The sequence below is a fragment of the Miniopterus natalensis genome, chromosome 16 (assembly GCF_054644295.1).
Source record: "Miniopterus natalensis isolate mMinNat1 chromosome 16, mMinNat1.hap1, whole genome shotgun sequence".
Lineage (NCBI taxonomy): Eukaryota > Metazoa > Chordata > Mammalia > Chiroptera > Miniopteridae > Miniopterus > Miniopterus natalensis.
In genome coordinates this window covers 664659-680645 of record NC_142096.1, presented here as the reverse complement: position 1 = coordinate 680645, position 15987 = coordinate 664659, and positions in this window count along the sequence as shown.

Below are 15987 nucleotides of genomic sequence, written 5' to 3'. Positions count from 1 at the left end.
CAACGGTTAAATGGGCCTATTGTGAAGAATGTAGCAGCTCTGAAAGAGGAGACGGGGGTCGCTGAGCAGCAGAAGCAATGGTAACGATCAGAAGGGTCACGGGCCCTCGGGTGCCCTGTTCACATGCCTGGCTCTCCCAACATAATCACGAGGAAAGTTTCCTCCATTTCAGAGATGAAAAAGCAGGTGGTGAAAGGCAAAGCGCTCACCCAGCCACTGAAAATACCCTCTATATGCACCAAGTGGTCAGTTTTACCTTCCCTATGTCTGTCGAGGTTTTAGAATATGGAAATTTTCATTTACTTTTTGTTAAATAATAAAAACAAAACAAAACAAAAAATACAGCTACATTCCTAAAAAAAAAAAAAAAATTGTTCGATGAATAGACTAGTTAACAAACGAATAAATTTTCAGTGAGTTTTAGAAACCAAGGGACAGAAGCCATTTGGAGTTTAAATAGGAAATGTTGACGTTAGTGTTAATAATGGAATTAAAAGACGATTATGAAATATAGAAAAAGTGGCCTGAGAGTCAGGCCTGTGATATCCTAACTTGTCCAAGAGCTTAGTAAGTGCAGCGATGCTGGGAATCCGGGTGAGTAAGTGGAGACAGACGTGCCTACGATCCAGCCAAACAAACACGCCCCCCGATAGGTTAAAGCCCTGAGTGCAGACACCAGAACTGTATGACCGATGGAAGGACCTGGGAGAGCGTCTCCCGGAAGGAAACCGGGATAGAGGAATACTTCATGATGAAAATTCCCCAAAAAACCATGGGGCCAATGTTTAACGGATCAAATTATGTCAAATTTAAGGATTTGGGGGGGGGGGGCAGATGGTGATCACCGTCTCCATACCCATCCAAAATTTCTCAGCCTCCTGTGTAGCTAGTAGGTTGGGGAACTAGGCCTTGTTCTGGTCAGTGGGCTCTGGAAACGTGACAGGCGTTCATTTCCGTCAGAGATGCTTGGGAAAGACTGAGGTCGAACTGCCCCATGTCGTTCCTTCCTCAGCGTGACGCGAGGCCACGTCGAAGTGGCAGAACCAACAGGCAGAAATGTTTAAGGCCCCTGAGTCCCGCTCTGAAGAGACTCTACACCCGCCCTCCCCGAAGGCCAGGAGGAGATGAGCTTCTGTCTAAACCAGAAGAACAGGTCATGAGACTATAAAACCTCTCCTACAAGTCAGCAAGGGAGATACGGGAAATCGAATAATAACCACAGAGCAAAGGACAGGAGCGTCCGATTCAAAACAGAATCGCCGAACGACTGATGAGTGCTTGACGTTCTAACGCACGAGCGAGCTTGTCGTTGAGAATTAAAAAGCGAGACCCCTGAAAATGGAAAAACGGGGCAATACTGAGTGTTAGGATGAGGGAATACTGGAGGTTTCCTGAACTGTTGATGGTGTAAGTAGTTCCAAATGTTACAGGGCGGCCTGGGCAGAACGCAGCAAAAACAGCTCCACGTATGACTCTGGGCCTAGAAGCTCCCACCCGGGGTGAGTTTAGCCCGTCCGTCTGAGGTGCACTGAGTTGCAGGACATTGTACGGCAGTTAGAACCCAAACCCGATGTCCACGGAGCGACACAGATCATAGAAAACATAATAGTGTGTGAAAAAGACTAAGAAATTTAGATACATATGTACAGAACCTTGATGGAAATTTAAAACATATTTGCAGAACACAAATCTGTGTTTTATACCAAGGGGCATGTGTGTTTACAGGCACAGATCAGAGAGGCCCCTGTGCGAGGGGAGGTGGCAGAAGTCCAGTGTGAGAATGAAACCGTGTAAAAACAGGGGATTCGTAGCATCAGTTAATATGAAAGTGGGTATGAGCCAGAGTGTGATTAACAGCAAACCACAGTGAGGCCAAAGAGAAAACATTAAAAAAAAAATGTTGGGAACACAAGAGTAGTAACAAGAGTGAAGAAGTCCCCCAACTGTGACTGTCATTAAAACTTTGTATTTTTAGGATCATGGCAATAACATGAAAAACAACTTATTAAAATAAAATCAAACATGACAGCAAACAAACCAAAACCTTACTTGACCCAGATTTTTATTCTAGCATCTGAGGCACCAACGGAAAGTCACTTATTACTCCCTGTAATCCTGTGTTCAATGCCGTTATTGAATTACCCTCTCGTATTACTAAAAGCCACAAAGAAATATTTCTGGGTTTCGAAACATCCCCGTTTTTCTCTACAATCACAAAGCACCAAGAGAGAGAAAAATATTGTTTTAATGCCATGCAAGGTAGGCTCGTACTAACTATAGCTTTTCTGTGGCAAGACGCGTTTATAGTAGATTTTCCTGCTCTACATATGTTTATAAAAGCGGAAGGAAAATAGTAAGAAAATCCCAGCGAGTCACCCGCACAGGATAAACCGGCCTGGGCAGCCACAGGAGGAAATACAGTGCGAGCCAGCCTGGGCCTGGTAGATGTTCGGGGAAGCGATGGCCCCGGGAAGCGCCGCTGGGGCTGGAGTCCAAGTTCATCGATCCCCAGGTCTTCTGATGGTGGCGAGTCACCCAGATTCTTGCATCGTTTGCATACTAAGTAAAAATTAAGGGACAAACCGCGTTCTGTAACCTCTCGTGGATCTACCGTCGCTTGTCTGTTGCTGTAAATTTGTGACAATTTTTTGGACAATGCACAGTGAGATTCACGACAATAGCCACGAACAAAAGCTTTTATTCTAAACGGTTTGCTAATTTTCAAAAGGCCCTTTTGAGCATGAAACTATGTGCAAGCATCTCGTTCCAGCCCAGGGTCAGGAACAGGCCACTTTCCGGGAGTTTTGTTGATTATATGTTAACATGCACAGGAACCCGGCTGCGGTTATTTTGGGATCCAGATGACAGGCAGCTCCGTGAAATGATGATGTCGCTATATTGGGAAATGTAATTAAACTGCCTTTGTGCGTTGAATGATCATTGTAACGAGACTGCTTGGAGGAAATTTGATGAGGGGACGTGAGGGAACTGGAAGGACTACTGACTCCGGTCTTGGGGAGAAACACTCAGCTCAACCCCAAATGGGAGAAAGTGTTTGGTTCCAGTTGAGCAATACGCAGGCCACCAGCTGAATGTCGGGCTCCCCTCTCAGTCGGCAAACTGTACCCTGCGCCCGCCTTTCCCAGGGCACGAGACCCTTCTTCACAGCTGCGTAGTATCCCCGGTGTGAATGTCCCACAGCTTTTCATCCGTCAGCTCCTGCTGGGCCCTTGGGCTGTTTCCGGATCTCGGCTGTTGTAAACTGCGCTGCTGTGGACGCAGGGGAGCATAAGTTCTTTCTGATGAGTGTTCCAGGATTCGTAGGATATATTCCTGGGAGTGGGGTCACTGAGTCAAAAGGCAGCTCCATGTTTAACTCCTTGAGGACCCTCCACACTGTTTCCACGGTGGCTGCACCGTCTGCATCGCCCCAGCAGGGCACCGGGTCCCCTTCCCCACGCCCTCGCCGGCGGGTGCTGTGGTCCATCTGTTGATGGTGGACATTCTGACAGGTGAGAGGTGAGGCCTCATTGTCACTTATTGCCTGTGATATTCTCACATCCTTTCTTTCTTGGCACCTCTAATGCACGTTCGTTTACTACTGTTTTTTTAGTTACCTTGTCTCTCATTAGCCCCATTAATGCCTTTTAATTTAATCTGATTCTCAACAAGCCAGTTCCATTTCACGTCGATTTTCTCTTACTTAGTAAGGTCTCTGTTATTTTATTTTATTGAATATACAGCATGTGTATTTACAACATTGTTTTGTTTCGTAGAAGCCCTTTACGTGTTCGTAACTTACTCTGCAACTTAAGGTCAATACTTTCTGTTGCGGTCGTCACCTAAATAAATTTCCCTCTGTCCATTTCTCCTTGAAGGAAAGACGACCTACATGTGTCCAGTGCAGCCACTTAGATGTGTGTGATCCGTTTGGGGCACGTCACAGTCACAAAACACACCGTTTCCCTCCAAGGCACCTGCCAGGGCTGCCCACCTGCACCAGGCAGACGCTTCCTCCTACCGGAGCCTAGAGATGCATTTCTGTGCAGGGCACATGGAACAAGTTGTAGCTCTTCTGTGGAAACGGTGCATTAAATAATGTGGCAGTTCCCGGAGTCCACGGCCACTGCAGTGCTTCTTATAAATCTCTGCCTGGCCTCCCACCAGGAGGGCCCCACTATCTCTTTTACCCGGGGACACATTCCTGAGTTTTCAGGGAAGGGTGAAGGATCTCAGAGCTCTTGCTTTTAATTTTTATCAGAAGACATTTTTAATAAAATGGGATATTTAATTTTTTTTAAAGTGATGCTGGTTCTCCCTTAGTCTAAGAAACTACAGAAAGGGTCACTTTGTCCGCTAAGACCTGCGATCATAAAATGTGACCGACATGTTTCTAAAAGCTAAAATAAGAATCCACTCAGCCCCGAGGTTCCCCCAGCCATTCTTCGATTTTAAACAGTGAATAGTTCTTTGTCTGAGAGAAACAGCATTATTAAATTATCCCCCGTAATTGAAAAGAAAGCCTATCCGAGTGGCAGGAAGTCCAGAGTAAAATAAAATCATATGAAGCAAACTCATCTTATGAACACCATGTGTGTGGACTCTTTGGGCAACAGCTTTTGTTAGTTTAGTACGAAAGTAACAGAACGGGAGCTCTATGAGTGTCCTGAGCAGAGGAGCCTGTCACTTCAAAAACGGGCCCTCGTGTTATCTTTTAATAGTAACGGGGTTTGAACAGTAAGAGACCCGGCCCGGGTTTTGTTGCTGTTGCATCTTGGTTTGGAAGCACGTGGGGAGTCCCCTCACCCTTCAGCCAGACGTGGGGCTGTGTCCTTGGCATGTCCCTGTGCCCGCAGTAGGGCAGCGAGACCCGGGAAAGAACCGTCTTCCTCCATCTGCGTGTGAGTGAGCGGCCTGCACTGTCTCCAGGGTGGGGAAGCGGCATGGGGACTCTGGGCGTAAATTGTCACACGTTCGGTGTCCACGTTGATGGCCTGCTGGGACCGCCAGCCCTGAGACAGTTGGTGACAATGACAAACTTTCTCTTTGAAGTCCTTCCTCGACTCAGCTCTCGCTAAGTGCTGTTAGAGGGCCCAGTTAAAACCCTGGAATCTCAAGTGATCTGGAATAAAAAAAATAATAATTTCATGGAAATACTCAATGAAGAACGCCAGCGCACTCTCCCTCTCGGGCAGGCCTGCGCCTTTCCCTTCCCCTGTCCCTCCCCAGGTGTTACCTCTGCCTTCCCTCTCCTGAGCTCCAAGGGCCCTCCTCCCGCCTCTATAACTTGTTTCTTGAGCCCACGCAGCCCAGCTGGCTCACTTCTTCTACCTCTGCAACTTTCTAAATAACCTTTCTCTTACGATTTCAAAAAAAGAATGTCAGAAATACTGTACAATATTTTTATCATCTCTCTTAAATGGAAAAATAGAGTACTTTTATTTTGTGGAGAGAAATTTTTAACAGACAAGTTTTCCAAATACAATTCTAGCAGGATGGGTGGGCGTCAAGCAATACGAAATAACTCCCATGTCCCTGTTATAAAAAGCAAATTCATTCAGGTTGGATGCTTCCTCTGAAAGACAGAGAGATGCCAACACGTATCTTCACACTTCAGGACATGGGCTGGGATGTATTTACTGTCGACAAATAAAGGCAGTTCCAGTGCTTGGTGGACTCGGGGCCTGTGTCCTGGAGGCAGAGCTCGGACGTGGGTGGAAGCCCCTTTCCAGCCGCCTCATTGCCTCCCAGTGATGAGCCGGACGCTCTGGAACCCGGGCCCCGCCCGCCACCCTAATTCGTTCCCGGCTGCTGTCTTCTGCTCGCACTTCGCTGCCCCCACCCTGGGTCATCTCAGGACCATCAAAAACCCACCACCATTTTTCCAACTTTAATAAGCTCAGTAGGCAGGGGGAAGAAATTATATTCCAACATCCTAAATTGATATGAAAACCAAAGTGCACCGATTACCACGTTCCAGGCTCTTTCCTCGTTGGTAGCACCTACCTTTTCCTCTCCAAAGGAGGCCGCTCCCTTCCCGGCATCTCCATCGCCGTAGACAAAGTCTGGAGCACGTTCACGACCCTCGGGCTCCACGCTGCCTGCCAGCTACCACACCGCCCCCAGAACCTCAAGCACGTCGCCCCCTTTCTGTCCGCGTCGCTCTTACCTGTGAGCTTTAGACTCAGAACTTGCTGTTTTAAAGGATATGGCCGTGCCTCGCTCACTGTGTTACCCGCCTCGTAGGCCGTCGTCAGGTCGATGCGCAGACTGGCCTCGTGGGCAGCCAAACGGTGAGGTCCTGCGTTTCACACGGGTTTCTTAGTTTGTTTTGGTTTATTCGCCTTTTCAATCATCTGTCTACTTCCGTGGACGTCTCACGTGGCCGCAACGGGATGCAGAGTTCCCATCACTCGCCTGTACTGACGCTGGACCGTCTTCCCGGCACAGCACCCTTGCTTTGCCCCCATTTCCACCACCTGCTGAGTTCAAACCCAGGAAATCCACCCTTTCATTGCCTCTTTGTAAGCCTTACGGTCTTCCGGTGTCTCAGTGTTTTCAATTCTCTTTTTTAAAGATAGTTCAGCAATATTCTCACCAGAGCCTTGCGTCCCCGCGACCTTCCAGCTCCCGGCTGCGGTTCAGACCAACGGGCTGTTTGCATTGTGTGGATCGAATGACAGAATCTGGAGAAGCTGTTAGTCTCCAACCCCAAGCAGGCCCTTAGCTGCTGCTTGGTGGTCTTTGCACTGGTTCTGGTTGGTTCAATTTTCTGTTTTCCTATGTGGCAAGTCTCAGCTACTTCCTTTCACTCAGCCAAGCAAAACCCACCGAACAACATCAACTGTCCCATAAAAAGTGATCACATGAAGCAGCTCAGACCTCAGGACCGGCTGCGTCCCGGGCGGGTTTCTCTGTGGTCTCAGGAAGTGGGCTCCAGCTCAAACCACGGTCGTCCCGTCCACTGTCATCCCCCAGAGCCCCCTCATTGCCTCTGGAACTCCCCCCTCATTCCCCTTTCCCATCCTCGCCCTCACCACTTGTTCCTCTCAATCATCCTAAAAACATGTTCAGATAGTCCCCATTCAAAAGAAAATATTAATATTTAAAATCGTCCCTCAAAAGGGGAGGGGGTGGAGAAACAGGACAGGCCCCCCTCAGCCGGGTGACCAGGGTCAACACCGACGTGGTCCCGCGTGTCGATGGCCTGTAGCCTCGAGGTGAGGTGATGAAAGCACCATCGCTGGGCGCGGCGTGACTGTGACTGAACCTAGTCTAAGAAAAAGCAGAGGCTAAGACCCTGGAACCTCTACGGTCTTTTTCTGCAGCCTCCCGAAGCTCTTGTCCGCAGCTCAGCCGTGACCACGAGACAGCGGGCAGAGGGGACGCTCCCGGCCCTGCCCACACCCTGACTTCATCGCACGGGGTCCCCCGCGCGGGGGGCAGTGCGTCCGTGTGGGCAGTGCACCTAAGGGACGGTGCAAAGTCCAGGGAGGGAGACCTGAGTCCATCTTTCACTTCTGGGCTGAAAATACACGAAGCTTTAGGTGGGTGACGCCCAGCGAGTCACGGTACCTGAGCTCATTTCCATAAAGTCAGGAGAACGTCTGTCTGGCAGAACAACTGTAACAAAATAGTAACAATGTTAACTATCGAGGTGACAGTATCCTTGGGGATGTCGACGGTGACAATGGCAGTGGCGATGTTCGCGCCAGGTGAGAACAGACGACCTCACCTGCAGGACGCGAACGTCCAGGTGGCCACACCCTAAGGTGGCTGCGGTGAGGCCCGGCCAGTGGGGCGCGTGTCAGAGGCGGCCCCGCGACGCGTCTCTCACATCCACGGTTCTCCCCCTCTTCCTCTCTCTCAAAATCAGTGGAAAAAATACCCCCCGGTGAGGACTGACAACGACAAAAACAGTTTCACAAATGCCTCCATTATGCAAAATAAGCCGTTTAGAACATCACCGACTTCGCAGGCCACTGTTTTAGAATATATTTTCTACTTGGATTTATTTCTTTTTAGTGGACAGTGTTAGTTATTAATATAAATGAAGATTTCCTTTCCTTTTTTCGTTTCCCCACTGAAGACGTTTTCTCCGGGTTTTGCAGTCGTTGCAGCCTCACCAGTGTTCCGACTGCCCAGGAAAAGCGAGTGATCGATACCGAGTTGCCTGCAGAAAACCGATCGAGGTCATTTAAATCAATATGTTTAACTCGCAGTCCCTGTGCCGCACGTTTGCAAAACCACAAAGCGTGGCTCGCGGGGCTTCCTTCGGAGTCAGCAAAAATTAGGAGCAGGAGTTCTAAGTGCATTTCATTTAAAATGTGGAAATGAAGACAAATTATTTTTTAGATTTTCAGTGAATAATTTCTTCTACTCTGAATTGTAAATGCATTAAAATTCGTCTTCGAACACGGTTGCAAAATATTCACGTGTTAAACTGAGTCTGAGCTTGTGAATAGTAGGGCAGATGACAGTGTCCTCGACAGTAATAGACTAATTGTGCATTTCTAATTTTTATAATTTAGAACTGGGTAAATATTATCATTCATATAAGCCTTAATTGATTTCTTCCCCTAAAAATCTGAGAAAACACTGATTTTTTTTTTTTTTAAAGTAGCAGTTACACTGTCAGAACTAATGTAACAATTCAGAAAACAACAGTAAAAATAATCTTCATAAAATTCATTTCAGGAAAGTATCCCCGAGTCAGGGAGAGGTTACGTAACTTTTTGAAAAATTTCCCCTATTTAGCTACGTGGCAGAAAAAGAGGTCTGCTCTCCCTTTGTTTCGCCATAATGCTCCCTCTCGTTGTAAACACTTTGGATAGTCCGGATGCTTTTAAACACATTATTTAGCTTGATCTCTGCAGTAACCTCGTGCGGGGAGGTGGGGAGGCCGATGCCGCCTCGAGGAGGTTAAGTAGCATTTTGAAACTGGGCTGCTGGTAAGTGGCAGAAAGCACCCTTCTCACAGCTAACCCAGCACTTATTTTCATGGCACTACAAACCCTCTTCTAAGAAATATGTATCCAGCCCGGCCGGCGTGGCTCAGTGGTTGAGCGTCGACCTCGGATCCACATGATCGGGATTTGACTCCCGGTCGGGGCACAGGCCGGGTTGTGGGCTCGATCCCCAGTCGGGGGCGTGCAGGAGGCAGCCGATCAATGACTCTCATCATGGATGTTTCTCTCTCTCTCTCTCTGAAATCAATAAAGATATTTAATAAATAAATAATATGTGTCGATTACAAGCTCATGGAGGGAAAAGATCAGCTCAGTGCTTAGCACGAATTCTACTGTCAAAGATAAGGGAGGGTCCCTCCTCCTGGGCCAGACGTGGCTTTGGCTCGGAGCACAAATCGTTGCTCTGCATGTGAGCCTCACCTTCTCCCGTCTTCATGAATCGCATCTCACAGCCACCGAAACCCGCAGAGAGCAGGGCGGGGCAGGGACAGCAGATGGGAACTGGAAAACTTGCCTCACTTTCTCAGGGATCATTATTAAGTTTCACTGGTTTTATTTTTCTTCGAAAACGTACTGAACCTTCACCTTGGTGCACAGACAGATAAGTGGACGCCGTCCACCTTCAACGGTATCCGAGTCGGTTCATGTCTATCAGAGGTGAAGACACAAGCTTTGCTTAAACAGTATGATCGAGACGACTGGTTCTCACGTCACAGCCCTGGTTTTTGAAGTCGGGCGTATTTGTTTATTTTCTGGATTTATGAAGCACATCCCGCGTCTGGTTGTCTGCACCAAGGAAGACATAAAGCACCCCCTTCTCTCGAGATGAGTCTAATTGAGTATGTGGGATCCCAGATATCTCCAAATGACTTGAGAGCCTCTGCGTGGAGGCCAAGGACAGACTCTGCTGGCCAGTCGGATGCGGTGAAAAGACAGGCCCGCAGGGCATGAGGTACTGGAGACCTGGATTTAGGGGTTAACTCAACATGTAATAGCCAAAGTAGCATTTTATGCCTGCTTCAGATATAATTTTGTGTATATCTAATTTGATGAATAGATTTGCTCAGTTTAGCCAGATTTTGGAATTGCTTTCTTGCTTAAATGGCCCAATGAATCGATTCAATTTATCGCAAAAACTAGCTTAAGGCTGTTTTATTTTCCCCTGAATCGACGCCCCGATTTGTCTTTGCAGACGTCTCGGTCCAAGAGGATTTCTGCTGAGTCAGCGCCACCGCCCCCCGCGGCTGGCCAGCCGTGACGCTGACCTCAGCAGAGGCCGGGATGCGGCACGAAACTGAACTGGGCTGGCGACCCGGCCCAGACCCTAATTCATAGTCTCGCTTGCAACTGAGGTTGGCTTTGCCCCCGGCCCTGAGCTCGGAGCAGCGTTGCCCACTGAGACCTATCATTAGGTCGGCCCACAGATGTGGTGGAACTGCAGCTATATCCGTCCTGGGAGCCACTCATTTTCTTTGCTTCTCCTGCCCTGACACGTCTGTAGTTCGTGGCCTCCCTGTTCACGTGGCAGGTCCACGCTGGACGGTGCCTCCCCAGGCGGTTCTGCCCTAACATGCTTTTGCCCGGAACTTTCCTTCACCTCCCACCTCCTACTAGCACTATTTGTCTAAAAAGAATGGGTTCAAAGCATTTTTTTTCAATTCAGTGTTTGCTTTCCAATTACCATGAAGTTTTCAAGAGGCAGATAGATGCTGAGAGGGAGGCTGGGCTGTGAGATGAGGGACTGGACCTGAGAAGGTGGGGGAAGCAGATCGTACAGGAAAAGCTGAATAGAAACGCAGGCCCCACAAAGCCTTGGCCAGCCCAGCAGGAGCTTGGGAGCAGGCGCTGTCCTCAGGCTGATGACTTTGTTCAGTGCCTCCCTCAAATGATCTCCTTTGAATAGATGTTAAGAGGTGTTGTGGGGGAAACTGTGCTGTGCTCAGTAATCCTATGAAACTCCGCATTGCACAAAGTTAAAGGGGTTCTTTTTCCTGCAGGATTTAGCCTCTTTATTACTATTAATGTATCACCTACTATTCAGTGGGACACCCGGATGAAAGTTATAATATGGATACTTCCCAAATATATTTATATGCAGAAAATTTAATTTTCTTCTGATAATTCATTTAATATCTTTTTAGAAGACAGCATCATTTAGGAGATTGTCTTATTATAGAACACACATCACACAGAAATACAACATTTGCATTTCCCAGGAGACTTGTGAAAGTAGAAAGTCTTCCCACGAGAGGCTGCCTGAAAAGCCGGGAACGTGGGTGCCCTGAAGACAGCGTCACGGAACGTAGGCTTTGAAGCCTTCGAAACAGGGATCCTGTCGGCTCTTCTACAGTCACAGCAAATCCAGCGAGGACGGACGGGATTCTTGCTCAGGGCAATGTTAGCACATCCGGGAGACCCACTCGGTGTCCTTTGCTTCTGCCGTTTCCTTCACCGAGGCTGGTGGTCCGCAGGAAGGCTCAGAGCAAACACACAGACAGCAAGCGGGGCCGCGTGACTGGAAGGCGGGTGGTGCTACAACTGCCAATTCTATAAAAACTAAATTGCTGATGAGTCAAGACTTTGAAGGCAGGGTACATTTTTAAGGACAGGCCAAGGGCTGGTTTCAGGAACCACAAACTTGTCAGCAGATCTGCATTCCTAAGAGAAGAATCTGCAATGTCACATGAAACAGCCAGTTTGTGAACGTTTGGTAAACCCTTAAAGCGATGAAATTTCACCGCAAATTAATCATGCCAAAATAGCCTGATTATATTGTTTAAAAATTGTTACTTGTTGGCAAATTAATATAATATTGTAACTGTTGCTAAATTATTGCTGAACATGAGCTACACCGAGGGAGTATTTGGCAAATTAATATAATATTGTAACTGTTGCTAAATTATTGCTGAACATGAGCTACACCGAGCGACGTATGACCTTCTTGGTGGGCTGTGTGATAAAATACTGGCGGATACTAATATTCCAAGGGTCCCTTTCTGATAGAATCGTGTCCTAAAAAGTATCGATGGATTTGTTGATGCTCAGTTAGAGGAAATTTGTATCGACAGGCCATTGACCTCTATCTTTGATCTTATTTTAATGCAACTTATCCTAACCTGCTTGGCATTCCTGTCAGCCGCGTTGATGAAAATATTGATAGCATGCTTATCAAATTCCCGAGCAATGTAGAATGAGAGGATTGATCTGAAATTCAAAAAAATCCAAATTAGAAATAGGCAGGATAGCTGAGAGCGCAGCCTCCGACTGAGCTCAATTTTATAGGCACCTACAGTTGTCTGTATATTGGCCCCGTAAATCCACGCTCACGTGTATGCTGGATTGGACCAGAATTTAATAACGACGTATAGACATGTATATATATTCCAAGTGCTGTGAGCTGACATCTTTTTAAAAAACCCTTGGTTTATATTTTATTTTCTGTTTTACTCTGTTCTACTTACTCCACTCTCCTCCATTTCATTGTTATTTTAAACGCGTGCTTACGGACACTCATCAGAGTGGATCTGTGACCTACTCATGGGGGGAGACAGGCAGGGACATGTGAGACCAGCACCTCACATCAGCCCCCCCGGCGCAGACAGGCAGCTGGGGCCAGAGCGCGGGGGGCTCGTCCCCACACCCTGAGCCGCGGTGTCCGAGCGGCCACTGGGAGAGCTGTTGGTGGTCACTCTTCCTGGAGACCAGGCCCCTTAGCGGCCGCACGCTCCACCCGTAAGCCGGAGCGGGTCTGGGCTATGCCTGCTGTCCCAGCGTCCCACCAGGTTAGCCCTTGGCCTATATTTGCATTTTAAGGAGGGGTTATAATGAATAGTTGCAGGAGGATGTTCTGAGGCAGTGTGATGGCATAAAGGACTGGATTTTGCAATAAGACTGACGTAAATCCAAGATTTTACTTGGTGTGGAGATTTCCCGATCACTGGAAGGGCCTGAGCACCCGCGGGCCCTGGTGCAGAGCACGGCCCGGCTCCCCAGGGCAGCCCCCGTCCTTTGTGGGCTCAGGAAGCGCCTGGCAGCAAACACACAGCGTCTCACCCACGAGGAGCCGTCTGGGTCAGGAAACACCTCCGTTCACCCTCACAGCAGAGCGTGTCCTCTGACATTTCTCAGGGAGCCGTGGCCCATAAATCCGTGGGCTCCAGGTCTGTTTGCCATGAGCGATCCCAGATAGACCGTGTGAGCAGCTAAAAGCATTCCAGAGATAAAGGCTCTCCAGCAAAAACCACTGTTTCGTTTGCCGGTTAGAGGTTTGCGTGTTTACAAGGAGACTTGTCAGGGCCGGCGCCCCCTCCCTCGAGGGGCCTCCTCCGCTCAGGAGAAAACAGAGGCTGCAGACCGGCCTGGTAACCGTGTGCCCCCCGGACGCCTGCAGGAGCCTCCGGTCCGCATTGCATCTCGGCTAAGTCTGAACTCGTGTGACACTGGGAGATGCAATAAAATGGCACTTGTCACTCTATGTATGTGTATTTAAAAAAAAAAAATCTTGTAAGGAGCCTCTAAGCTAATAAAAGATTACAACCACTTCTGAAAGGTGCGGTGAATTTAATGTCTCTGCCTTAAAAGAGAAGAAGCTGATGAAGGTGTTTGAAAACCCCAGAAAGTGGGTGTCACAAAATGGGACAATGACATATAAAAATCTTGCTCTAAATGAAGGAGGGAAGGTGCCTGGGGAGTTAGGGAAACTCCCGGCTGGGGGATGGTCCGTGTGTGGAGCAGGCGGCTGAAGGGGCCGAGCACTCGCCGGGGGTGATGGACGCGTCCCCGCCGTGTGGTTAGCAGCCTCTGCCTGTTAGCTGTGCGAGGGGAGAGATCGTCAGGCACCATATGGCCTCTCTCTTTGGAAAAGCGTCATTAAAACAGCGAAGGGTGGCGAGGAATCAGAAAATACAGGGTTGCTTCTCTTATACTGGCCTCTATTTGCTCAAAAAATTTTAATTTAATGACTAAAAACAGACCAGTGAGGGTGTTGGAATATTCTTTGATGATGAGCCTTTATCCTCGTGGGCACCAAGGGGAAAATCAGCGATCGCCAGTCCCCTTGAAAACACAAATAAAACAAGGTCACGATGCATGAGAACCCCGAAGGCTCTTCTAAGCTCTCCCGCCCCCACCCCCGTAACATTTATTTACTCGTAGAATCAGCCTACAGGGAATTCGATTTCCGTTTCTAACGGTTGGGTCTATACCTTTCGACAACGTGATCCATTTGTTTTTAAAGACGTTCGCCATGGTTGTAAACTGTGACCCGACCGTCGTAACGGGAACGTAAGACAATAATATTCCGCAGGTCGTCACACCTGCGGGCACGGGGCACGTAGAACAGAAGGAGACGGGTTGATAGGGTCTCCACCGGATGTGGGGCTATGACGCCAACCCCAGGGCGTCCTTTCTCTTCATACGTCGCCCACGTCTAGTGACAGAACCTGGGAGTTTGAGGTGGGCTGTCTTCCTCTCAAAACACAGCTGCCTCAGTTTTTCTACAGGAATCAAGCTGCAGACACTCTTCCTGGGACGTAAAGAACGTGTCTTGTGCCACAACCCAGGCAAAATCCATGTCCTAGATTAGACCCTGGGCAGGCACTTCCTCTCCTTTTCTCTCTGCGACACTGAAGAATTTGAAATTAAAAGCGTAGATCATTCGTGGCAGCTTAGAGCCAGCACGTGCTTTGATCTCTGAAAGTTGTCTTGGACTCGGAGCCAAGCAAGACTCATCCAGGGAATTTTCACTGAAGTGCTGGGAGCACTTTCTCTAAACAATAGAGGCCCCTCCTCCCCTCACAGAGGCCTCGTCCCACCTCCCAGGGGGACGTGAATGACCCCCCTGTAGAGAGGGGGCCGCAGACCTTCTGAACCACACACTCAGGCGCAGGGCCCTGGGCAATGTGGCCCCTTCCGTGGTTTTCATCACTATTACAGACGCCATCCTGACAGCTCTGTTGATGTGGAGTTTGAATTTATATGCCAGCTTTACCCACTTGAAGACCCACAAGAGAACAGAAATTCAGTATTAGCAGTTTGGGTTTTCTCAGTTAGTCTGGTTTCGGCAAGTCTCAAGTGAAAGACCTGAAAGGATATTTTGATATATGTGGCCAACGGGCACATAGAAGATGCTCAGCATCACTAATCCTGGGGGAAATGCAAGTCAAAGCCACAAGGCGATGTCACCTCACACCTGTCAGAATGGCTGTCGTCAGAGTCACCCGAGGGAAGGCGAGGCTGGGGAGAGAAGGGGGCCCTCCTGCTCTGTGGGCGGGAACGCGGACTGGAGCAGGCGCTGTGGGGAAAATGTACGGAGGACCCTCCGAATCTTCAAAACAGAGCTGCCGCTTCTGGGCACACGTCCGAAGGACGTGACGTCGTCTCGAAGAGACATTTGTGCTCTCAAGGTAACGGCAGCATTACTCTCAACAGCCACGGTATAGAAACAACGTAAATGTTCTTTGATGGATAAATGGACAGAGAAAATGCGACACACACAGGGACACAGACACAGGCGCAGGAATATTATTCAGTCTTGAAGAGAGGACGTCCTGCCACTTGCACAACATGCACGAACCTGGGGGACGTTATGCTGAGTGAAAGAAGCCAGACAGGGAAAGACAAGTACTGAGTGAGACATGTGGAATCCAATAAAAAAAGTCAAAGTCCTAGAAACAGAGAGTGAAAAACTTTTACTTTAATAGATGAATTTAAACCGTTTACATTTATTGGTACGACAGTCATTTTATTCTTATTTCCTTCATATCATTTATTTCTTTCTAATTGGAAACCTTGACTATGCGGCGTGTTTTCTGTAGTTACCTCTTCTGATATTTTGGATGGTTTGCCTTTTCATCGTAGGGTTACCTCGGTAATGAAAACTTTGCCCTTGATGCAATTCTCTGAATCCTTTATCTTTATAGGCCGAGTCCATCATTTCCCCAAAAGCAATATTAAAAGTAACCTGTCTCCCTTTCCTCCCTCTCTTCTTATTTTTCTTGACACAGGATTTCAGACCATA